Raw genomic sequence first — 26,086 nt, 5'->3', positions numbered from 1 at the left:
TGATCATTTAATCATGATTTTTAGAAAGGATTTAACCTTCCAAAATGTCTGTCTTTTCCAACAGGCAGAAGGTATTTCTGCTATACTGGTATACTTGCTACAGCTTTATGAATATGTAAACCTCTTACTTATTCAGCACATTTATTATGCATACTGCCAATCTCTGGCAGAGGTGGAAGTGTGCATATCAGCAAAAAAAAAAAAAAGACAAAAAAAAGTCTGTTGTTACACTAGTAAGGCTGTATAAAAGGCTTTAGACCATTCACAGTAAAATAATAATTACAAAATCATATCTGTCCGGTGAATTCACATTTAAAAATGTGTGGACTAAATGATATAATCAGATTGCAATACTGCTTTTATACTCTATAAAAAAAAAATCTGTTTGTCGAAAGCTGGTCAGGATTTGTGTGGCATTTAATATATTTGTCCCTGTGATCCTGACAGCCTTCTGATGTATAACTGGCACAGCATTGTGAACATACACGTGAAAGAACAACAATGTTCACAACCCTGGGTTCACTGGGGATAGATACTGGCCTATTTTTCAAACAATATATAGGAATAGTTCTCCCAGAAATTTAAATTATGTAATTTACTCACTCCCATGTTGCTGTAACCATATGGTTTTTATATAAACAAACGTAGAATCAGCTCTTTTCTATGCAACATCAGTTACTAGAACCATAAAACAACTTTGAGCAACACATCAGTCATGTTTTAAAATCTGAACGTGGTCGTTCAGAGGAAGATTGTTACTAGTGAAATACTTTTCTTTGATTTTGACATTAGCAATATTAGCAATATTATTATTCAAGATTGTGTTTATAAAATGTGCTTTCCATAAACACGAATAAAATACCCAATTCCAAACAGTGGTGGACTCCTATTAAGCATACATCACTGAGCACGCGCTCCATCCTCCAGCTGAGCATCACTATTTAACAAGGATGCGCAGCACCATCTTCGCCCCGCCTATCCCAGGCTGCGCTCTTTCTCGCCGCGTTCACAGCGCAGGCGCATTGGAGAGCCTCCGCGCGGCTCACTATTTAGCAAGGAGGGAGCGCGCATACTCAGCACCTGTCGTGTTTGTGGCTGGGGATTCAGTGGGAGGGGTCATTATTTGGCAGGGAGCGGCAGAGAGACGAGCATTTCCTAGATACCCACAGCAACGCGTGGATTCATTCTGCTTCCATCACTTCAGAGGCGAACCGGCGGGTTTTTTAGGGGTTGTTTCAACTTACTGACCAGGTTTGGAAAGCCGTCCATTTGGAAATAAATCACACCATCGTATTTTCCTCGGAAGTGTTTTGTTCCTGCACCGGGGCTGTCATCACTGAAGGTAAGATCAATGGAAGCCACTTTGGAACAAGAACCCGTTATTAGATGTGTCAGAAAGGCGAGGCTTCTGCCTTTTAGCCTAATTGCGCTGATTATCAGAAGTCAAAAAGGAAAAACATATCACATGTCAGATGAAAGATACATAGGTAAATTCCTGAAGCGATTGTCTAATGCATCCCTCCGCTGTATAAATACAGTTATTCCAGCACCGAGGTGATGGCCAGTGCCTCCCATCTGCAGCCTGCTAGCATACCGGCTAACCAGCTCATTTTATGTTAAATAATGGTTTGCTTTTAACAGAATAATAGCAGAATATTGTCCGCGTGATGACGGGCATGGTGTATTGCAATAATATAAAACCAATGGTTCGTCTAACTGCGATCTGTAGACACCTCTCCTCATTGCCGGAGCGCCTCCCGTCTTAATGTCCCGTTATTCTTTGTCTGCAATTACTATTGTGCTCTATTTTACATTTGAATGATAGGTTGAAGAGGGTTTTAGGATCTGGACGTTTATAAGAAGTATATAGTAAAGTTTTGTAAAAACATACAACTTTAGGCTTCATGACAATGAGATATTTTGCCGGTTCCAGCTGGATGAAGCCCAGTGTTGGAAAATGAACTTTCTATTTATTATAGAATCAGAATGATAGCTACTTGCGCCCTGGAATTGATTTTCAGGGGATTTTATTCTTCTTCTTTTAACCTTTTATGAGGCCCCCTCCCCCCACCATAAAAAAAAAAAAAAAAAAAACAGTAAACAGTGTGTCATCAATTTATGTTTTGTCAAATAGGCTACTCCAATTGCAGGGTGCGAGTTGTCTGGATGTTTGTGGGAGTTGTGTCAGACTCCGCTTATTTAGCATCGATCCCCAATAGGTAGTCAAAAAAAGGTAGGGTTTATTTTTCATATAAAGTTTCATTTTAGGTTTCAACATGATATTCATTTTCACTAGTAATGAGAAAAATTTTTACATATCAAAGAGCATATTTTCACGTTTTGCTAAATAGACTAATGGACAGAGGTTGTGTTTGCTCAACCATAACAACAGTTTGAGTCACACGCTTTTTGTTGCATTTTGGGTGGTGTGTCGACATCACTGAAGATGTGTCCTGTAGCATCAGTAGATGTATTTGCGCTGCTGGTGGTGTAAATGACAAGCAATGTAAAGGCTGCTAAGTTACATTTACATTTAATTAAAACTTACATTTAAATGTAATGTTAAAAGACGGCATTTCTTTAAAATAGTCGACTCGCTGAAAGTCGTTGTATAATTCACACGCTGTTATCACAATTTGCTGACCTGAATCAGTTAGGATTTTGCATTGAACATTTTATCACGTATTGGGGGCATTATTTCTTTGAGCCCTGTTTAATTTCAGACCGTAACCAAACCATGAACAGTTTAGCATCATGCAATAATTCCTGTCGTATCTAAGCTATGTGGTGAAACTGTCAAATCAACCAGGTGCAATAATGTAGTTGTAAATTTGTACACTTTATGTCAGGGTATAGCGATTTTGTATTTGCAGTTTATTTATCGGTTAATTTACATGCAATGGATGTTCCAAGTTCCTGATTGTGTTTGTAAGAGTACTTGTAAACATAAATTCACCTCAGTCAAAGTGTAACAAGAAAACATTTTAAATGTCCTCACAGTCAGTGCCGCATTGTAACACCCTATATTGTTGGCGACGCCACAAACTTGAATGTTCCTATTCTAATCAATGAAGCTGACTATTTAGACAGCTTCCTTGATCATGAGGGCAGTTTTTATTTGCTCACTTGCAGTGTAGATGTAAGTTTCCATGCCGTAACAGTAGCCGTAAGCAGAAACCAAATGGGTGTGAAAGGGCAACAGTGAGGCTGCATTTAGAAGTCGAGCGTTTGATTGACAGGGAGGTGTGCAACACTTTTACAGTCTTCACAATCGTGTCAGGGTTGTTTTTTTTCTTTCTCAGCTCTGTAAGCCAACCTGTTAGCCAAAGAGTGCTTTTAAAGGGTCACATGCTTTCTGTTTTCATGTAATATGACACTATGTTAAATAATTTTATATGCACATATTTATCATGTTTCATACAGTAGTCCATTTAAAAGCAATTTCCTGAAACAAATACATTCAAATTCTTTAGCTGTTATTATTTTCAAATGGACTGGCATTGCACAGAAATAATGCGCTTTATAGTGAGTACCAGGAGAGCAGATTCGCCCCCTGTCAGCTCTTTGGGACGCCCTGTGTGCGTGATCTGTGAATCTGGTCGCTATGGTGTCTCCAGGCTGAGGTGAGGGGCTCTGTTTGCAAGACAAACAAGCAATAATAAAGCACCCAGCTAGACGGTGAGACTTTCCAATGTGAAGGCATGCCTGCTGCACTGACTGACAGGAAAAATAATAGTATAAATTGTTCAGACTATTGATTTTAATGTTTGCGAACATCTGTACTGATCTTGTCTTCTTGTGAAACAACACTAGACGATTACATGTTTGCACATCCATCCATTTATCTGCAGTATGTAAATCAGTGGTCCTAAAAAGTATAATTGTGCATTAGATTATTTTGAACAAAGTACCAAACCAATAGTTTTATTGTTAAAGAAATATGGCAGACTTTTCAATCATTTCACACAAACAAAGTTATATTGAAATTAATCAAGTTTGTTGTTCAAAATTATTTTTTAAGCATCACAACTGTTTCTTGAACACATTCAGCATATTACAATGGTTTCTGAAGGATCATGTGAGACTGAAGACTGGAGTAATGATGCTGAAAATTCAGTTTTGCCATCACTTCAATCAAATGAAAACTGATCATTCAGCCTTAGTGAGCATAAGATAATTCTTTCATAAAGATTACAATTCTTACCAACGCCAAACTTTTGAACAGTAGTCTAAGCGCCCAAATACCTTTTGGGGTTACTTGACAGTATATATCCTCCACACATTTTTAGGAGAAAAACCTTTCCAGACCTGTTTTTCTCTCTCGTTTATTTTAAACATAGTAAACATTTGTTTAGATTTAATCATCAGCATTTCTTTGCAGTTTCAGAATAATTCATTAAGTTAATTGCTTTTCTGTTTGTGAATCTGCTTATAAATGTGCCAATAAAGTGGTTTTCAGGCTGAGATAAGCCTTTAAATAAAGGGGTAAAATTACCTTTGAAACTTTCATTGTCACAGACAGTTAAAAGTGATTTTCCAATGATGCATAAATAAAGACTGAAGGGACAAGTAGTTGTGATGTGAAGTCAAAGATGTATAAAGTATAATGAAAATAGAAATGAGGCTTGTTTTTTGTCATCTAATGCTATGTTTTATTTAAATAAGAGGAATTCATATTGTATTGGTTTGGGAATACGCCACAGACCTAATGCAAATTTCATGAATACTCCCACTTATTCTTTGCTGACATGCTGAACTCATGAGCTTATGCATTGTAATCTGCAAAATGTGAGTAATTTGGTAAGACTTGAAACACCCATTTACATCAATGTTAATGTGCCTAAGTATATTTTGAGATGCCTACTGGGATAAAGATCAAGTTCGCCATCAGGTTCCATGTAGAAGTTGTTCTTTGTGCTGATCTTGATTAATTTCTCATTCATTTATAAAAGAGGAAGCATTAAACTGGCGTCAGGTGACACACGTCCTGATTTTGCAGTTAGACACCTTCCTGTGTCAACATAGTTTAATCATAACCCCTAAACCTAACTAAGTTATCCCCTAACCTTGGTTGTTAGCATAAACTTGACATAAACTGTAAACTTGTCCTTCAAATCTGATTGGTTGATTGGAATGTTGTTCCTGTATCAATAAAGATGTTGATCCAGGAACATGTTGCACTTGGCAGCATTGTTCTTGATTTCCACTTTTGCATTCTTTTACATCCTTAAAGGCTATTATTTAGATATCAGTATTCCAAGTTTAGATTTATTGGTTTTTCTATGTGGTCCAATGTCCACATCCTGAAATTTGCAGAAGTTTTTAATGGAAAGTGTCAGGTTGCTTGGCTTTGCGACATAAATGTTCACCAACGCATTACATGAGCAGCTCGTGTTGTTGTCAGTTGAGATTAGTCTTCCGAAAGTCATATGGTTAGAGAATTTGAGAAAAGCATGGATCAGTGCAAAAGGGCAGCGTCTACCTGGAGACACAGTTGCTTTTTAAAAGTCTGCATTGCAAGTAGTGATTAGCATTTTCTGGGAGGAAAACTGCAAAAACTGTCTGTATTTTTCCGAGAGATGCTGAGTAAAAAGCCACATCTGATCTTCTCGTTTGCAAACAGCGGCGCCTTTGAGTTTGGAGACGGTGCGAGCAACTGCCTGCAGCGCTCCAGAAGTAACTGAACCAAGTGATGCTGCAAGACATAACTTAAGCAAAACAAACAATTCACAATTTATGAGAGATTGCAAGCAGCACAAAGTGTTTAAGAACTTTTTATTTGAACTTTTTTGACACTGTTATTTAACTTATCTTCTTCAGAATTCAGTATGTGAAAAGAGTTAGTTTTCCAAGCACTTTACCATTCAAAAAGCTGCTGTTTTTTTATCTGTCCAGTTTTGCTGTAGCGTCTCCCTGAAGACTTTTAAAGGGCACTGGTGAACCTTGTCTAATTTTCTTTCTGTATATGTATGACTGTGATAAGTCAGCAGAATCTCTCTGAGACGGCATCAGTTCATCCTCCTCTTTTTTCTTTCAACTATTCCTCCTTTTTTCCCCAGTTCCCTTCTTCCTCTAACCCAACATGCGAACAGCATTCCACTATAGGATATGGAGGACTCATTGAAGGAGTCATCTCCTTCCTCACCTTGCAGTCTCCCTCTCTTCCCCTCCTCCTTTCTCCTCCATTTTTGTTGAGTGTTCTTCCTCTGCACTAGTGTTAGATCTGTTTAAATGATGTGTAGACATAAGAAAAGTTAGGAATTATTCAACACAAGTCCTCCATGTATTTGGTTGTGCATATATTATGTGAATTATTTAGACCAAATTTAGACCATCAAAACATCATTCTCAAAGTCACTGTACATTTTTTTTTAGCTTACATTTAAAAAATCTTAAAAATAAAGTTTCTTTATTGATGGTTTCATGAAGATAATTTAACATCCATGGAACCTTTCCATTGCACAAAAGGTTCTTCATGGTTGAAAAAGGTTGTTCAGATTATTAAAATGTTCTTCAAACTAAGAAAAAAATCATTCTCTAAAGAAATGGTTGCTGAAAGGTTTTTTGGGGGAACTCAGAATGGTTCTTAAAAGGCAGTGCTGCGAAAACTCCATTTTGGAACGTTTATTTTTAAGTGTGCTTAATATTGTATTGTAATACTGGTACAATAATTTGTATAAATATATATGTATTTTTTTTCCAGTTTGTCCAAACCTTACTTTCAGTTTCTCTCTTTTTCTCTCACTCTGTGTTTTTGGACATTTCTTAGTTGTTTGACTGTTTCATTCTCTTTTTTTTGTACTTTCAAGGCCAGAGAGACCCGCACAAATATTGCATCTAATTCACGTTGTCTGTGACACTACGGGAAGCAAACACTGTAAAAAAAAAAATCTGTTCAATTTACGGTAAAATACCGGCAGCTGTGGTTGCCAGAAATTTACCGTAAAAAATACTCTAGCAACAATTTAAATTTTACAGACTTTACTTAAATTTACAGTAATAAACCGTATTTAATTATCTGATATAATGTTAATTTATTGACCTATTGAAGTATTTATATCTGTTTTGTACCATAGTAATACACTGACAACCACCAATCACAGTGGAGATGAAATCACATGATGAATTAAAGATCATCACAAGTAGCTCTTTCACAAGGAAGTTAATACTAATATATAGAAGCTGCACGGTGTCATTCATACAAACACTAAACACCATCATGGTAACAGACGTGAAATTTAAAAAATGCAATAAACATTAATTTAACAACATTAAATGTAACATAAAACCCTAATGTCATAACTGATTAGAAAAAACTATGAAGAAACATAGTTATTTCAACAAAAATACATCAAATGTGAAGTGTCACGCAGGGAATTGTGGGAATCTCTATTTACATTTTTTTACTGTAAATTATACAATGACTTGTTCTTTTTCACTTCCAAAAACTGTAAATTTAACAGTATTTTACAGTAAAATTTCATTAAATGTACCATTAGATCTATCACAGTTGTTTACCGTATATAGTAAGGAAACTTTCTCTTAACCAATTAACAGTTTTTCACTGTAGCATTTTTACAGTCTTTGACCGTTAAAATCACGATAATTTTTTACAGTGAAAAGTGTCTGACTTAATGGCTAATTTTTCTATTCTGCCCCCGACTGCATCTTGCTGATCTGTCTGCGCAGCACCGCATGAAGTCGAACACACCTATTAACAATAGTATTAACGTCAGATCACTTGGATAATGGCTGTTTTAGGGACTAGTTGATTAGTTCAGGCACTAGTTAATGAATTTGGAAAACATTGTCGGCACTGAAAAATGAAAAACCAGTGTTGCTTGCTTACATGTTGGTCTGGTACACTGCGGGCATTCATTTCCAAAATAAGATGCAATGATTACCGGAGTTTTTGCTTTCAGTCAGGAAAAAAAAAGTCTGGCTACTTAAGATGATGTTAGCCCTAGTTTCCCTCTTCTCTCTCTCCCCCTTTTTCTTTACCTTACTTTCTCTTCATTTTCTCCCTATGCTTTCAGCACCCCTGAGGGAAATTCTACAGCACAAATACTTCCACAGTGTGTGAATGAACACAGTACATTATACTGAGCTGGCCTCCAATGTCTTTTAGATATGTCCTTTTCCTCCAGCTCTCATTTTTTCTTCTTCTTCTAATGCTTCCCTGATCTTCTATCTTTGTGATTTCCAACATTAATTAACTTTCTTAATTAACTTTGGTTACCTAAGCCAAAATCTATCAGGGGGTCAATGAATGTTTTAGCTCCACCATTAGCATTTGAAGCGCTCAGGTACAGACCAAGTGAAGTGACCAGTATTCGTACATCAGGGTGTTTTAGGCAAGCTGAGCCCATTTACCTCCTTTTGAGGTGTCAGCAGTCGCAGCATTGGACAGATGGTCACTCCTCCTCCTGTCCGGCTTGAGATCTATTACTGAGGGAAATCAATAGGACTGTAGAAGTCACCGTGACCTGTAATTTAAGAACATCTATAAAACTGCACGCTTTAAACTTTGCTTAATTATTACTAGGGTTCCTCTCTGATGGGCAGTTGTCATTTTGACCATAAACACAATTGATTTCCGGCCATGAAATCAAGTTGTGGCATTCAAACAATATCAGCTACTCCTAAATCAAATTTTTAGACGTATGCTTTTTATGCTCAGTATGCTGGGAAATTCAGCACTGTGAATGAAATCAACAATCCTATTTCATGTCTGAACATTAATCTTCAAAATAGACCGTTTTCTCTTTGGTATTTTCATGCAATATGTCTGTAATCAAAACCAAGGACAGATCTAATTTGCCTGTGTGTTAAAGAGATTCACTGAACAGCACAGGAACATGGCGTAAAAATTTGTATCCCAACATATAACAAAATTAAATGTATACTTTTGCATACTGTAACGTTTGCCCTATTTTTCAGTTCTTCTGTCATACAACAGCTTTGTGTAAGGAACAGAGCAATAGTAAAGCCGTTATTCACTGAACATCTGTCCTAGCTTTTATTGGTGCATTCGAGAGATTTTTGCAATGTCTGATTCATGACCAATTTGTTCTTTTGAATCGGATCTTTTAAATGAATAATTTCTCCAGTTTACAAAGCCTGTCAGAATGATTTGTTTGTTTATGAGTCCGAATCAATTTCTTAAAGCAACACTAAAGAACTTGTTTTACCTTAAAATAATGTTTTCGAAATCATATCAGTGGTTCATCAGGTCGTAAAAGGGTGAAAGGCACTTCTGGATTCGCTTTGCAGCCCTATATCTGCTATAACCGCACTATGCAAGTTTGCCAGATCGGGTAGCGTTTCTGTAGTTCGAATGAGACATAAGAAACTACAAATTTGGCTTGCTTTACGGCAAGCGTTACAATGGTCGTTATTTTGTTTTTCTTCGTTTCTCATGTCGCAATACATCATACTTTCATAAAATCATGCAGCATACTCTACCTTGACTGTGGACATCGTTCATTCTAAAGCTGCTTCTGGATAAACAGCGAGTGTGCGTGCGACAGTAGGCTGCGGTAGTCAAAATGATTTATGACAGCGGTAATGGACAATTCCGCTTACAACCTGTAGGGGGACCGAAGAGGAAAAGTTCTTTAGTGTTGCCAGAGAATGTCTAATATGGCGAGAAGTTTCACTCTCACTACACTTCCGGCTTCTGAACTGGTTGCAGTTCCACTCTGATTCCATATGAGGGCGCTCACAGGACGAGTGCAGAATGAATGGAGGTCAATGGCGGTATACCCCTCAAAATCCACTTTTCTCAGGATATAATTTTTTGTCTAGTAATTTGAATGTTGTATTCGAAAGGAGATGCAAAGAAATTACACATTGCTGGGTGTTAGATTTTTTAGAGTCACTTATTTGCTTTAAAAAAGTCTTTCAAAATGTCAATGACGTCAGAATGCTGACGTCATTAGCAGAATGCTAGCGTGTTATGGGCAACAACAACTCAACCTGTAAGAAATCAAAACGACATAAGTACTCATTCATTCAACTTTCGACCTAAAACCCATGTTGAACTTGCAAAATCTACAATCACATCTGAGATTTCTCAACGGCAATCGGGTGAAAGAGACTAATTTAGCCGTCTAGCCCCATTGACTCCCATTCATTTTGCACTCATGGCGAGCGCCCCCAGTGGAACTCTGGTGGTACTACAACCAAAATTCGGTACAATAGGGCTTAATAGGGAGTGGACAGGCTCTCCGTAGACGGGCTCTGGTGTTGCTTTAAATCTGTTCAATGATTCAGTGACTTAGAATCAATTCAACGATTCACTAATCTGCTCTCTTTTACTTGAGAGGAGATTATTAGTGAATAATGAAATTTCAGCTTGTTCAAAAGACAAGGAATGTGGCGCAGTGCTCAATGCAGACCTCTTTTATGGTGCCTTTGAGACCATTTTGAAGTTGAAAGCTCCAGGCCCAATAATAATATTTATAATATCATAATAATATCATAATAAACATGAATAATTATTGCATGGAAAAGAGCTACCAGTACAAAATTCATACTTTCGTGTTTCACGGACGAAAGAAAGTCAAACAGGCTTGGAACAACATGAGGATGAGTAAATTAAAGATTTGTCATTTTTGTGTGAACTAATCCTTGAACAGTTTTCCTCACGGATACTGAAATTAGCTGTCAGTGCTCATTTACCTTTCCCACAAATATTTGGCTGAAATGTTATTAGCTTCAGCTCCAAAGGCAATTGCTGCTGAGAGTAATTTGACTCTTGCTGCTTTTGTCAGATTGTTTTGCAATGAAACGCTATAAAAAGTAAAAATTCTTGTGCACATCATTTGTCACCAGAGAGCAATAAAGCGAGAAATTCCCTCATCCATTTAGCTCAAACCTGTTTGTTATCTCTCTTCAAGACACGACAAAATAGCCAATATTTGGAGCGCAAGCTAATGACAGAGATCTAAAATGGAATATGCTTTTCCAGCTCTTTAATAACGAGTCTTTTCTTAAAGGAATAGTTTACCTAAAGTCTGTGCTGCATACAACATACTGGAATGGGACACCATTTCCATTTTTCTTTTTTATGGTTATTTGTATGCACATATTTCATAGTTCCTTTGAAGGTATGTATATGTTTGAGGTGTAGTTTTAAAGCTGCAGTCGGCAAGTCTGGCAGATTGAGGGGACTTTTTAATGTTTACAACTCTCATGCCCCTCCCCCACTACTACCGAGCACCCTCCCATCGAGTTTGTGCTCGTCAGTGCGTGTGCACCAGATTTTCTGTGAACGCGCCTGTCTCTTCAGCATCGATCAACACCAAGCATACTTAGATTACTTACATAACACTCAGAAATAAAGCCAATGGTTGATAAAGCACAATTACCTGTCGAGAAGAAATGTGGCAAGCTCTGCATCCAGCTTGAACCCTTTGAAATCACGTAACTTAGATCCCTCCACCTTTCAAATGCCGGTCCGATGTTGATCCTGGTTTTATTACGGGCACGGTCCCTTTCTTTCTTTGTTTCCTTCTTTTCTACAGGTGTTTTCTTTTCCTTGGTTGTTTTGGACCTCCTAGCTCTGGTTGTTAACCGAGGAATTGGAAGCTTGTTTGTAGATTTTCTCTCCGCCATCACGCTTCGTACAATCCAACACACCTGCGAACTTCAGGCGTGTGCATGGGATATTGTAACGTGCGCGAGGAGGAGGCTGGATCTGTGGCGTGTGCACGACCTGTGATTGACAGTCAGATCTCACACAGCCCTACGCTGATTGGACCAGAAGCAAAACAAATAACAGGCTCTAGGTGGAGGTAGAAGCGCCATTTTTTTTCTAAAACCGGCTGATTTATGTTGTTCTGTTGGAGCATAGTGTCGGTTTCAGTGAATATGATCAAATAAAATCTTGCAGACTGCAGCTTTAATTGTCAAATTTCACATGTTTGGAGCTACTTAGCAGTTAGTGCTCATGCTAACATGTTGAAGCCTTGGAGCTCATTTGGGTGATACAAATTTGAGGTTTTTGGACATTTAAGTAGTTTCTCTTGTGTTTGGTATGATGTGTGATTTATGAAGTAATTGATCACTTTTTGACTATGACCATAGTAAGAACTGAGTGGAAAGCCCAAATATACGTAAATGTTGTCATCAGCATAATATGAGTGTAGCCAGATTTTTCCTAATGTATGTTTGAAGTGTAAGTTTAATTGTGTCAAATTTAACATGGTTGGAAACACTTAACAGTTAGCACTCATGCTAACATATGTTGAATGCTCATCAAGTTTGAGTTTTTTGGACATTTAAGTAGTTTCTTTTTGTGTTTGTGTATGATGTGTAATGTGTAGGGGTGTAACGAGACACTTATCTCACGAGACGAGACACGAGATTGGGTTCACGAGAACGAGACGAGATTTTTGCACAATATTTTATAGAAATCCTGAGTGACAAAATTCATGACTGGAAAAATAGTCCATTTTGAAATGTTTTAACTAATAATCTTGTAATTAATGTCATTACAGTTCTATTTTATGAGTATGAATTATCATAGGCATTGAAAAACAACTATATACAAGCACTGTAAAAGGTTGTGCCACAAACTCAACTGACTGGCTTCTCTCCTGTATGATTTCACATGAATCTCTTCAGACCTTAGTGTACATGAATTATGAAATGGCACGATATCTCATCACACCCCTATTAATGTGCAAGTAATTGCTCCCTTTTAACTATGACTGTAGTAGTAAGAAGAACTGGGTGGAAAGCCCAATACCTAATATTTTCACAAGGTGGCAGCACTGGCCTCGGCCATTGTTTCACGGTCGATAAAGAAACAGAAGAGATGGAACGCCAACAACAACGAACTATTCATGACTGTAAAAACAACAGATGGCAACCTTGACAAGCACTTGCGTGAGGGAATAAGAATTAACTGCAACTAGTTTAAACCATTTTGATGCAATGTTTTTTTTTTCGCTAGTTACTTCTAGAGATTTCTATTGCACATACAGTATGTTGACCACATGTGTTCATGCATGCTATCAAATGGAGTATACTATACTAGTATAAGGCTATGCATTCGAATGTACACACACGCTAAAGGCTCTGTTATTCTCCAGTACGGATGCGTACACGGACAGCACGAATGCGGACTATTTGTACTACAGAGTGTATACTGGGGTCCCCTCGGTGGATGTTTTCCACACGTGCGCCGTATATTGGCGTGTATACACTTCCACACACGCAATTTCCCTCCAGGAATTATTGCACATCTGGCTGTGTTTATATTGTTGTAACGACGGATTGTAGAGTTGCGGGTATCAGTGGACTTCTTCACACAGCCTCTCTTCATATTCGGCGTCCATGTTGTTTTCCAGCCCATGTGCAGTTGGTGCTTTTGTAGCATAGTGACTGCGCATATTTGTCTGCACGGTCACAAAAACGTCTGCAAAGAGCCTCCGCGTACACCCTACGATGATGATTTTTACGTCACACGGATCCTCGCACACAGAAATTATAGCGGAGCCTTAAGGGTTCGCACCAAAACTAAAGTAGGCCTATACTTTGGGCTTAACACACATATACTTGCTCTCTTGGCTGAGGTTACTCTTAAACTGCTGGAGAACAGAGATGTGAAGATAATGGTCAGTGTGATCAGTGAAACGGTGTTGAATCACTGAATAGGGACCTTTTTTTAAGGAATTTCATTATGAGATTTACAGTATAGTAATATTGAGAAAACCGGAAGCTTCAATCTGAGCTGCTTGTCCTGTCCTTGTTTTACATGACTGCATGTGTTTATCTAGGTATTAACCTCAATTTGAGCTTTGATTTAATCTGGGTAAACAGCAAGGTGCTGTGAAAGAGAGATGACTGCAGTATGAGTGCTTTTATGCATGAATTTGTAATCAAAAATTGTATAATGGAATTTGGGTGTTTGTGTGCGAAGTGGTGGGACTGCCATTGTGACTCTAAAAGCTTGTTAAAACATCAGGTCTGAACTGGCTGATCTTCATTGCCATAGTCCCATAATGAGAGCTTTCCATATCATTCCATGATCCTGATAATTGGTTGTTATGTAAAGCAGAAGATAACTTGATTTGCATTCCCTAAAGTAAATATCAGTGCTTGCAAGGCAGCAAAAGAATAGCTGACAGTCAAAGCAGACAGGTGAGATATCCAAAGGCCATTTTGATATCATCAGATTGCTCCCATTATAATTGTTGGAGCTGTCTGTCATGCAAGTAGTGCCTGATTGCATTATGTATTATTAACTTTATTTAATGGATGCCTCACTTCTATTTTTGATGCACAACTACTTCAGCTACTTTCTGTTACATCAGTGCAAGCTTGTGATGTTTCTGGTTTCTGGTCTATTTATTTAAACATCCATGTTTACTGGGTGTCTATGCACATGTAATGTTAAATTTTACATCAATGTATTTCCTTTCAAAGTACAGTAAGAAGTAAAGGAATTCACCCCATTATACTTTTGCTCAAGCTCACAGAGCACTGGTTCGTGGTTAGATCGTGGTTCAGATGTTGTGGAGCTGAAACTGTTGTAATTGGATAGAAAACAGCGACCTAAAGCAGGGTATGCAGGGTATTTAAAATGTTTGTTTTTTTATGTTTTTGAATTTCTTAAAGTTTGTCCAAAAATAAAAAGCACACTGATAATTGAAATTACTACAAAAAGTTAAATAAAATGTTTGTATGGAAATACGTTTTTACATTGCCGTTCAAAAGTTTGGGGTCGTTATGTTTTTTTTAAAATGGTTTTTGATAGAATTTCCTTATTTTCATTGCTCACCAAGACTGGATTCATTTAATAATAATTAAAAGAAAATCAGTAAAACAGCAATATTGCAAAATAATATTATTACAAATTAAAATAACTATTTTCTATTAAAATAAGAGTTAATATATTTTAAAATGTAATTTATTCCTGTTATGGCAAAGCTAAAAACGTCTCAGGTTACGACTGTAACCTATGTTCCCTGAGTTCCCTTCGAAAGGGAACTTTGCTGCTCAAGAAACTGATTATTATCAAGGTTGTGCATCCTAATATTTTTTGTGGAAACTAAAAAAAAAAGGTCAAAAGAACAGCAATTATTTAAATTTTTTATCTTTTAAAACATTATGTCTTTATTGTCCCTTTTGATCAATTTAATGCATTCTTTCAGAATAAAAGTGGTTACACACTTTGATCCGAACTGAGATGATCACAAAGGAATCATTTCTAGATCAGTATAAAGACTGTCTTGCGGCAGAGCAAACAAGACCGGTCAAATGGTACCAGTCATTATTCCCTCCGGCATCTCATCTGAAGTTGTAGACAATGCTCTGTTGATAATAGCGTTGGTTACCTCAGGCCTTGGGAGCATCTGTGCGTCTGCTCGGTCTGAAATAAAACAGAGCCCAGAGCTCATTCTCTGTCTGAATGAGGATTAGTGAATCAGATGGACGGTTTGCTCACAATCCTCTTTTGAAAGGAAATCTGTGCATTAGTTTGGTCTGTGGGCTTGTTAGTCTGACTGGCCTGCTACATGTTTGTCCAGCTGACTTCGGCCTTTATCACATTTAGAGGATTCAGTAAGCCCTATTTTCCATGTATTTATTCATACAATTTAAGTTAAATACATTTTTATTTTATTTTATTACAAAACAAATATACATCTGTATGTACACATTGTCAAATGATCAGTCAATCAATAATGAAATTTATTTAAGTCTCACAGACCTTAAAGTATACACAATGTTCAAAATGTAAGGATAATTTACAGTTAATTTAATGTTCATTCAGGAACAGTTTCAGGATTCGTGAGACAGTTTCAAACTGGTAACTGCTGATTTTGTGAATCTTTCTGAATGATTCATTAAAGAACTGGTTTGTAAGATCCATTTATTTGTTCAGTTCAGTTTACTAATAAAGACAGAATGACACTTTTTTCCATATTAGTCCATACTAAAATTTAGAGATAGTGTATCAATGTGAGAGAGTCTGCTAGCCGTGTTTCTGAATACTAGAAAGACAAATTGCATTTCAAACAATGACCTCATGGTGAGATCGTTTTGAAATTTTGCCGTTTGAGTTGGAATTTCGCGAGGGTTTGCTAGAATGTGGGCTGATAAGGAATGTGCATTTGTTGTTATGGTGGACTGTGTTGTGCCTGGTCTGTCTCTGTGGTGACACATTCAAACACAGGTTAGGAATCTCATTGCTAGTGCTAGTGTGAGTAGCAGAACAAGAATATAATTTATTTTCCTTGAATGTTCAGTAAACACACATTCAGCAGTAGAAAGGCAATGCATTTGTTGTGTTTTTTTTTTTTTTTTTTTTTTTTTTGTGCATCTGTGTCGGTAATGACTTTATTGCATGTATGCCAGTTGTTTCTCTGTGGTCAGGACTATTTTAAGAGAGCTGCTCTCAGCAAAAGCAAGCCACCCATACCATTAATGAGTAATCTCTTCAGTAGAGATCAACCAAATAGAGATTTATATACTCTATAGGTCTATCGTTTGCAAGATGTAGGGTGACAGTCTGGAGAAACACATTCGGGGTTGTAAATCTCAGAAGAATTGGAAGTTGCCACCATGTGATTACAGAGTGTGCAAATGTAATGAAGACTAAAAGTTTGAGATAGTATCGGGTCAGTCCTTTTCACAAATGAATAACTCTGGTTAATTTAAAGGTGTGGTCGATTAAGATTTCACTTTTTTAACTTTAGTTTGTGTATAATGTTGCGGTTTGAGCAGAAACAACATCTGCAAAATTACGATGCTCAAAGTTCAAAGCAAAGGGAGATCTTTTACAGAAATGGCTTTTTAAGGACTACAACAAACTGCTGGTAGGGACTACAATGAGCTTCTTCACGGGTTAGTGACATCACTAACCCTAACATTTACATAAACCCCGCCCCCAGTCACGATTTATAGATTATCATGACAGAATACGCTTATCAATGACTTGAAGATAGTTAACTCCACATCAGCTACATACATTCATACAACTAACCATTCAGAAATGTCCTGTTGCATTCTACGTTGTCACTTCTTCTTAAGTCTCTCCATCTTTTTCCGACTCCGGTTTGAACATAAAAGGCTTAACAGTTTTTGAAATTGTCAGTGCGTGTCTGTGTGATGTAATCGACGATGCTAACACATGAGCACTTGAAGCTCCACCCTCTGTGCCGGGAGCAGCAGCTCATTTGCATTTAAAGGAACACACACAAAAATTGCGCGTTTTTGCTCACCCTCAAAACGTGACAATTTTAACATGCTATAAAAATCTGTGGGGTATTTTGAGCTAAATCTTCACATGCACACTCTGGGGACATCAGAGACTTATTTTACATCTTGTGAAAAGGGCATTAGGACCCCTTTAATAAGTCATTCAACGATAATCACAAACACAGTATGACGAATACTTCCCTCAACCAGACCACAATAGTGTTGTGGCTAACTCACTTTCTTTTGAATAAATAAAATAAAAATAGGGCTTAGTTAAAAATATGCATTTTCAACATATTTTTAATTGAGGTAAAAAGCAAGTAAAATCTGTACCTTTGAGTGCTGCGTAGCCTTTTGTCCTTGTGGCCATCTCACCATCAGCCACTGACATGTTCCAGAGACTTCCGCTGTATTGTGACTGTCACCCTTTATCTGCTCTGTGTGCTTTCATTATTCTTGGCCATTTCTCTCTCTTTCTCTTATACTTCTCTACCCCCCCCCCCCCCCCCCTTCCCATTGCATCCGCTATTCTCCCTCTCTCTTTATTTGTTTCCTCTGCTGCATTTCCTCTTGTCCTCTACTTTGTCATTTTATCCTCCTCACTCTCTCGCTCCATCTTTCTCATTTCCCTCTAACTCTCCTCTGCCCCTGTGGCGAGAGGGGAAAAAAAACTGTTTGTGGAGGAAGGAAACAACAAAAAACTAAATCACTGGAGATATTCCTGATGGTTAGAAAGGTGGGAAGAAAAATGTACTGTGAAATGGTACAGTGGGTTTAAGTTGCTTTCTGTCAAACGCAGCTACGCCCTCTTGTCCTCCTCCTCAACATGTTACAAAGTCATTGGGAGAACATTCTTGGTTTGACAGCAGTTTCAATGCTACCAGCTACTGAAGTGCAGGCCAGACTTCAGACGGTTTTAGCGTACTGACAGAGTCCTGTGCCTGTGCTTCAGTGTGTTAACAGCCTAACAGTTATCAGACTCTCAGCAGCAAGTTAAAACCCTCTCGGAGAAGTTCTGTCTCTAACTTCATCCTCTTTAAAGGTGATCTAAGTAACTTTTTTACCTTAACTGAACAGCTTCAGAATCATTGGAATGGTTATATTACTTAGTTGGGGTTGAATGGTGGTCGTTTCGCACCCCGCTGGTGCCCGTGAGCGGAAAATCCGCACTTGCAACTTTGGGCCGGCGGGCCTCCGCGTCAGGAAGTATCGCGTGATATCAGGTCTCGCGATGTAAACAATTGCTTGTAGCGAATACGACTTTGGGTAAATTTGAATTAGCTCAAGAATATAGGGAATTTTGGAAATATTAATAATTATGCCTCATGGTCATAATTCATAAGTCGCATGTACATTTATTTTATCAATTATAGAGATTAACTGGTTCTGTAACTGATCTAATCGTTATTCGTCCAGCGAGTAAAGGTGAGATTATCACAGTTAAGAAGGGTTATCTCTTTACAAACTCCAAGAAAGTTTAGGTTCTGGCCACGAACAGTAAACTTTATGAGTTTATTAATTAAAACTACCGAATGTAGTCTAATATCGAGCTTGTAGCTGGATCTTTTGTTTCATTGACTTTAGAATGGTGGGTTTTCAAACACAGAGACAGTGAAAAGTATAAATGGATTTTAATAAATGTGACTAAAGATTATATGAGCTACGACTAGAAACGTACGTAAAAATGCAAACAATAAACACAAACAAACATTTACACAATATTAACATACGTGATAAGAATAAAATGAAATGAAAGAAAGAAAGAAAGAAATAGAGAGAAGGGAAAAGCTAGTAATTGTTACATACAGAAACCTAAAAGTCGGACCCCAGAAAAGCAGCTGTTATCAGATAAATATACTTGCACGTCTGTTCTCTGTTTGGTTGATGCTGAAAGCGCGGACGAGGTCCTGTTTCCACTGCGTCTTCCGGTGTCGCGGGAAGCTTGAAAAGGCTCACTGAAATGTAACGTTACCGAGAAAGTTCGTCTTCATCTTCCGTGAAGGAAGAGGCAAATATAACTTAGTTGCAAAGAACGGCTGCTACGCCTCGAACATGTGTTTGTCCGAGGCCTTCCGGGATGTTCCTCGGGGAAGCGTCGCGCCGGTAGAAGAGGAGGAAGGATGAGAGCGAGATGAGAGAGAGAGGTAAGAGAGCCCGCTGTGTTTTGAAGGAGCTCAAGTCACGCCCCCTTGCGTGCGTGACCCAATCGCCTGGGAGGACGTATTGTGGTCATGTCCTTTCATTTGGAAAGGTACACGCCTCTTCTAACTAATGCTGGCGGAATAAACTTCGTTCATAAACATTTATAAAACTGGTATTAATCAAATAATGCATCCTCTAATATTCTGTGCTAACTATTCAACACCGTTGTGTTCTTCTGAACAAAACAATACCGCGAATGACAATTCTGTTAGTCAACAACACAAAGAAACAGGATTTCTCGTGATTACATGCATATTAAACTGATTACATATCAATAAAGCTTATAGATATCGTATTTCGGGTATAAGGATCATAAGCACAGCAAGAAATACATTTTAAACATTTTAAAAAGGTCATTTTGACCACAAGTGGTCGGGCATGATAAGGAGTCTGTGTTTTGTGTGTGTGTATGCAGAGTCGTGCACACGTGGAACCGCGTGGCGAACTTTGTCCTTCCTTTTCAGTGTGAATATCTTCTTGAGTTGATGAGATTAACTCAGGGGACCTGACCGAGCATCGGCTAACACTGTTGTTTTGTTTTGAGGGGTTAATCAGTACCTTTTGTTTGTTGATTAGATTTGATTAATCAACACAAAGGCAGACCTGATCATCTGCTTTCCGTTACATGCTTTACGGCCAAAAGAAATCTGCTAAAATGCTGTCATTATTGCGCTCCCTCACGCTGTTCAAACCCGAATGAAGAAGACGTTTTAAAGAATGTCCCATCTGCTTTGATGTCGTTGATCTACTAGCCTCTGGTGTCTGAGAATCGCCAACGAGTTTTTACAACAATGTTGTCAAATATCTATTCCGAAGCTGTGGGGGGAGCTCTAGAGAGAAACCTGCGAGCAAAAAGCGAGAATACAGCGAAGAAATCCAGAAACTACTGAGCCCTGCTTTAATGCTCCGCCAACTAGTTGATTAGTCATTCAGACAACCCACTGGATAGTCGGTTTTGAAAATATTTGGTTTTGCACATCCCTAATAAAAACATGCACATCAATGAGTTCTGGAAGTTGCGCAGCAGGCAGAATGGAGAGCACCTCTAAGAGCCCGATATACTTTAAGCAAAATCCCAAAAAGTACTGGTGTGACACCATTTCAACCAAAATCAGGCCAAAACTAAGTTTGTTTGAAGGGAGTTTCAGGAGTCCCACACATGACATATGGGCAAACATGTGTTCAATAAGAATTCATGAATATGTATTCAAATGAAAACATATGTAATTAACAATTCATTCCCACGTCTTGCTAATACAGTACGTCTGTGTCACAGTTATCTGGACTTATTCATCTTTAGTTTCACTTTCATGGACTTTCAGTTTGTTTTCATTCATCACATGTGTTCCCGCCACTCATTAGTTGTCATGGACACTCATCAGATCATCACGCCTGTTCGTCATTTCCTCATTATCACTCAGTGTTTGTTGGTTGTTGCTTGTGCGTGCATGTTACGTTCTCGTTCTCGTTCTCGTGAGTTTGTTTTCATTAAAGAACCATTTTGTTTATAGAAACCATTTTGAACTCTCCTTCATCTTCATCCTTGTGACAGTCTGCATGATTGTACTAATTCGTTCCCTCGTTTTACTAAATCTTGTGCACGATACAGCTTAATAATTAATTCCCTCATTTTACTATATCGTGGCTTTGTTTTAGTTTAGTTTTACCTCTAAACGAGGGTTAAAAAAGAAGTTTGCTGTGAGTATATCGGGGCCTTAACTTACCGACAGCACTGCAAGAGCTAGTGGTGCTATAATTTAGCGGCTGTGTGCGGGACATATTTAGCATTTCAGTCCAAAATGCACACTCGGCAAACACAGAATGCGAGTAAAAATCATTATTGGCTAATATATGTTTTTGTGGGCATTGAATGTTTTGCTTGTCTGATATTTAGCGTGGGTTAATCTAAGCTTTAATCGTCACCACTCCAGGGCAGGATCTCTGGGAACGGGCTGCAAAGAAGTTTAGGCTCAGGGTTTAAATTTAGGATGCGAGGCAGGAATATGCAAAACAGAATAAGGCGCCCTTTGATATTTTCAGTGATCCAGTGTCCTCGTTTTCTCAAATGCACACAAAGTTGGCAATGTCATAGTTTCATTCAATTTCATATCTTATATGACACTTCTCAAAAGATACTAGCATCGGCATATTGAGGTCAGCGTAAGGAGTTGGAGTGAATAAAAGAGGTCAAAAATGGCTGTGCTGGCTTTAGTCTGCTGTGCATGAAGTGTGTGTGTGTGTGTGTGTGTGTGTGTGTGTGTGTGTGTGTGATGGGGTCACGATGAGTCTAGCCTGATTGAGCTGTCTCTAATCCTCTCTACTGTTTAAGCATCACACAGCATCACAGGTTTACAGCCCAGGCAATTATCACTATTTATGTGAGGGTTGTTAATTTGATCCATTAATCTAGTTTGATTTCATTTATTTTTTATTTTTTTATGTGGTAAATGCAATTAATCATGCCCCCTAACCCATATGCAAAATCCGCAAAAAAGGATATTTGATTTCTAAATGGATTGCTGTGAACTGCAGGTCAGTTATTATAAATGGCTTATATTTAATGATACAAAACACAACAACCAATATATTGGCTTCTTAAGCCTTTTTTGTAATGTCTGTTTCTATGTAATATTTTACTCATCTGTCACAATAGAATGTCTTTATATGACTTCATTCTTCATTTCTGATAATAATTTTATTTTTTTTCTTGACATAACAACAATAAAAGCATGTGTTGTCCTGTCAGCGGTAAAGATTTCCTTGTCTTTGTGGCAAGTCTCGCTGTTAACACTGCTCTTCCTCCATATGAAAGCTAATGGATCTGAACCAGTCAGCTTGCTGACCCGTCCTGACTCCACTGTGTAGAAATTGCATGTGTGAAAGTGTCGCATTTCTGCCATTTTGCTCTCCTCGTTATGACTGCTGTTATTATCATCCTGGCAACCAGGCACAAATAGTGTAATTATTCCTTCCGCAGGATAATTGAAGCATTATTCGGTGATAATGGAACTGAAATAGTTCTTGCACAGCTTCCTTCCGGCGTGCTTTTCTGGAGATGGCTGTGTGATATACTGGTCAGCTCACTGTGAAAATAGACCTTTTTTCTTTCCTACAAATAAATGTGAAGTCATTTTCCCTTTTCTTTAAGTGTGCGTTTTTTTTTTAGCCGAGTGAACTGCTAAACCTGATGGTATAAGAGAAAGTTGATTTTATTTTTTTTATCTAGTTCTAGAAAACCAATCTAGGGCATTAAAGCGGTGATACTCAGGTAGTTTTGTTGTTTACCCTCATTTTCCATTGAACATCAGATGGTGACCAAAACAGTACCTGAATTGTTTAACCAAAAACTGAAATAGATTAATATTACCATGAACTGCACAGGACCAACGTTATTTAAATAACATGCAGTGTTTTATATTTTACAGTTTTGTTTTTGTTTTTGATTATGTATGTAACATTTTAGTCAGCAAAAATAACAATGTAATTTATCGTGCAAAATGACCAGGTTGTGAAATCATGCTTTAGAGACTTTTTTATGTTTTAGATACTGTTTAGGATATTACATGACGTGTAGTGCATATTTAAAGTTCACCCCGTAATTATGTCATTAATTACTCACCCTCATGTCGTTCCAAACTCGTAAGAACTTCGTTCATCTTCAGAACACAAGTAAAGATGTTTTTGATGAAATCCGAGAGCTTTCTGACCTCTCAGACAGCAACGCAACAACCACTTTCAAGGCTCAGAAAGGTAGTAAAGGCATTGTTAAATTAGTTACATTTTATTGAAGAATTTCTTCTCTTCCATGTAAGTCTCCTACACTGATCATGTGTAGTGTAGTGTGTAGTGCAGTGCTTTCGGGTTCTACAGTACGTCGGAATGCCGACGCCAATTGACCCTTCGCAGGGAGTTTGATTGACAGGCGATCTGACCAATCATAATCCGCCATCCGCCGAATCCGCCATTTTTGTCCGACAAAGCAGTCAGGAGAGTTAGTAGATTAACGTTGGAGGAATTGAACTTGAAAAACGGTGTGTACTGATGTCTTTCCACGGTTAAAACAACACTCCTTCTTATGTTCATTTATGTTTATTTGATGCTATAAATGAACTAGAAGGAAGTGATGATCGGTTCACGAGCAGCTTTAACTGAGGCTCTACAGCGATCTGTCAGACACATTAAAGGGCCACAAAACGGTATTTAGGGCCCGAGCACCAATGGACTAGTTGCACGTGGCCGCCATTTTGGATTTCGGATCAGCGAGTGTGCGCGTAGACACTTCCGGTTTCGCATTACGCCCGGTGCAGGGAGCCGGAGAAAGCCGAAAATGATCTTTTATAGTTGTTTATAGAATCAATTATCACTTAAAATATTACTAAGATCCATATTACTATCACACGAGCCAATGGCAATTAAATGCACGGATGCATAGTCAGATTAATGAATGAAATACAACTGTTCACGAACAGAAGATTGTATTTGACTCATGCTGCATACACATACGCAATGACAATTATGCCTACTGTAAATATAGAGTTACAACTACGATTAGAGTTGTTTGCATAAAATGCACCGTGAACATTCACATGTTTGCCCTGAGATAGGCTACAATTTATTTCCATAAATACTATTTTCTCAATTCTGCGCATATATTTTTACTTACATCAATTGCTCGATCAATATTATCATCAAATATTTTACATTTACATTTTTAACTGTAGGTACCACAAACAATGTAATATAGGTAAGTTTGTGTATATTTTACACGTAGTACAATACTGTATATGTGCTGCTTATAAACACCAGACAGATAATGATTTATGGAACAGATCTTTACTCATCTCATTTGCACAAAATAAATGCAGTAATAGAAAGCATAGAAACGCACAGGTGAAATATACTGAAAATGATATGCATTTAAAAATTTGGTCGGGTTGAAGTCATCCCTCCGGATCTTCTGTATCCACTCATGCCCGGTACCGCAGCGTCAACGGGGAATGCATGAAAGCTGACTTCTCTGTTGTAACGTGACGAAATGGTACATAACGGCACACAACGATGAAGTGCTGAGGCTGTCAGCCTCTGAAAGGCAAGTCACCTCTCTTGAATCCTAAAAACACTCATTGTGAAAAAAATATCTCTGTGGTAATGGAACTCGGTCGCTGTTGTCTCTCGCTCTCGCTTTCTCCCGCTCTCGCTGTCAGATCACCGGAAGTACTGGCCCACACACTCAAGTTCGAACGTCAACGGTCGCCGTGCACGGAGCGAATGGTGTGAGGACCCTCTTGGAATTGCTCCGTTTATTATTGTTTAAATTTCGTAAAAAAAAAATCCAAATTTGAAAGCTGAGACTTTGTTTCATATCAAAAGTAAACTGGTCTGTCCTGTCTGTAAGTGCATTGTCAGTTTCCTCTCTGCTCCGCAATGTATTTTTCACTGCGTGAGAACATGGTGTGGTGTGAGAGCAGCATGGCTTGTCGGACATAGCAACAGTAACTAAAGGGGGCGGGTCTTTGCGAATGGTCAATTGGCCTTCTGACGTATAACTGTGGTTACAATGTAAACAGAGTAGGAGACTGAAACAGAAGAGAAGAAATTCTTCAATAAAGTCATTATTTTTGTTATATCTGTTTTTGGCGCACAAAAAGTATTCTCGTCACTTCATAACATTGAACTACTGGAGTCACATGGACTACTTTAACGATGTCTTTACTACCTTTCTGGGCCTTGAAAGTGGTCATTGTGTTGCTGTCTATGGAGGGGTCTGAAAGCTCTCAGATTTCATCAAAAATATCTTAATTTGTGTTCCGAAGATGAACAAAGGTCTTACGGGTTTGGAACGACATGAGGGGGAGTAATTACTGACATAATTTTCATTTTGGGGTGAACTAAGATGTTTTTTCCCTCATCATTTTGTTCACCAGTGTGCAACACAAAATATGGGAAGTGTTTTATCCCGTAAAAAAAAAAAATTCTGTCCTAACTATGTCTGTGCTTAGTGTCTTTTTTCTCTACCTTTTTTTTTTTTTTTGGCATTTATCATAGTTTTCGTCTCTACTGCCTGTGACCTTATCAGAATAGACCTGGGATTCATTTTTGGTTTGCAACTCGCCAAAGGACCCAGAAACCATAATGGTCATAAGAGTCTATAATGTAACATCAAAGACTTTTTCATCTCCAAGGAACCACATAGAACCCTGCATAGTGAAATATGGTTCTTGATAAGAAGAGGGTTTTTGTTGCTGCAAAGACCCACTGACCCACTTTATTTTTAAGTGGTGAAGTGTGAATTGGTTACACCAATTTCAAGGTGTAAAATTGGTGCAAAACTGAGCAGGAGAGGTCTCAAACGTGTGGTTTAATCGCTGTTAAGTCTGTTGTGTAGGACTCTGGAGTGTGTGTTTGACACTGTGCTTTAGGGAGTGTTTGACACAGCGACTGAGACTGTCGGGATCCTCTCTTGAGGATTCACTGACAGCTACATCAGAAAAGAAGAAATATGAATTACAGTTTGAGCACAAAAGAATGTGAGGAACTGTGACTGGAGCATACAGTGGATGATGGTTTGATCTCATGCTGATTCTTCTCACACCAGACTGTTCAACTGTATAAAAAAATTTAAAAAAGTTCAAGCCAACACTTTCTTGTTGCCAGTACTGGGAAAATAATACAT

At 38.1% G+C, this 26,086-nt stretch overlaps 1 protein-coding gene across 1 annotated transcript in view; it reads left to right on the top strand.

Moving 5' to 3' along the window:
* Positions 1–968: 968 nt before the first annotated feature.
* The window catches only part of ctnna2 (catenin (cadherin-associated protein), alpha 2), a 505,838-nt gene continuing 480,720 nt past the window's right edge, over positions 969–26,086 (top strand). Inside the window, exon 1 of the mRNA XM_084395004.1 lies at positions 969–1,342. The gene's annotated coding sequence lies outside the window, so the exon portion shown is untranslated. The remainder of the gene's footprint in view (positions 1,343–26,086) is intronic.

Source organism: Rutilus rutilus (assembly GCF_951802725.1).
Source record: "Rutilus rutilus genome assembly, chromosome: 2".
NCBI classification, from domain to species: domain Eukaryota; kingdom Metazoa; phylum Chordata; class Actinopteri; order Cypriniformes; family Leuciscidae; genus Rutilus; species Rutilus rutilus.
Note: the sequence above shows the minus strand (reverse complement) of the source record. Positions and strands in the feature narration are given on the sequence as shown.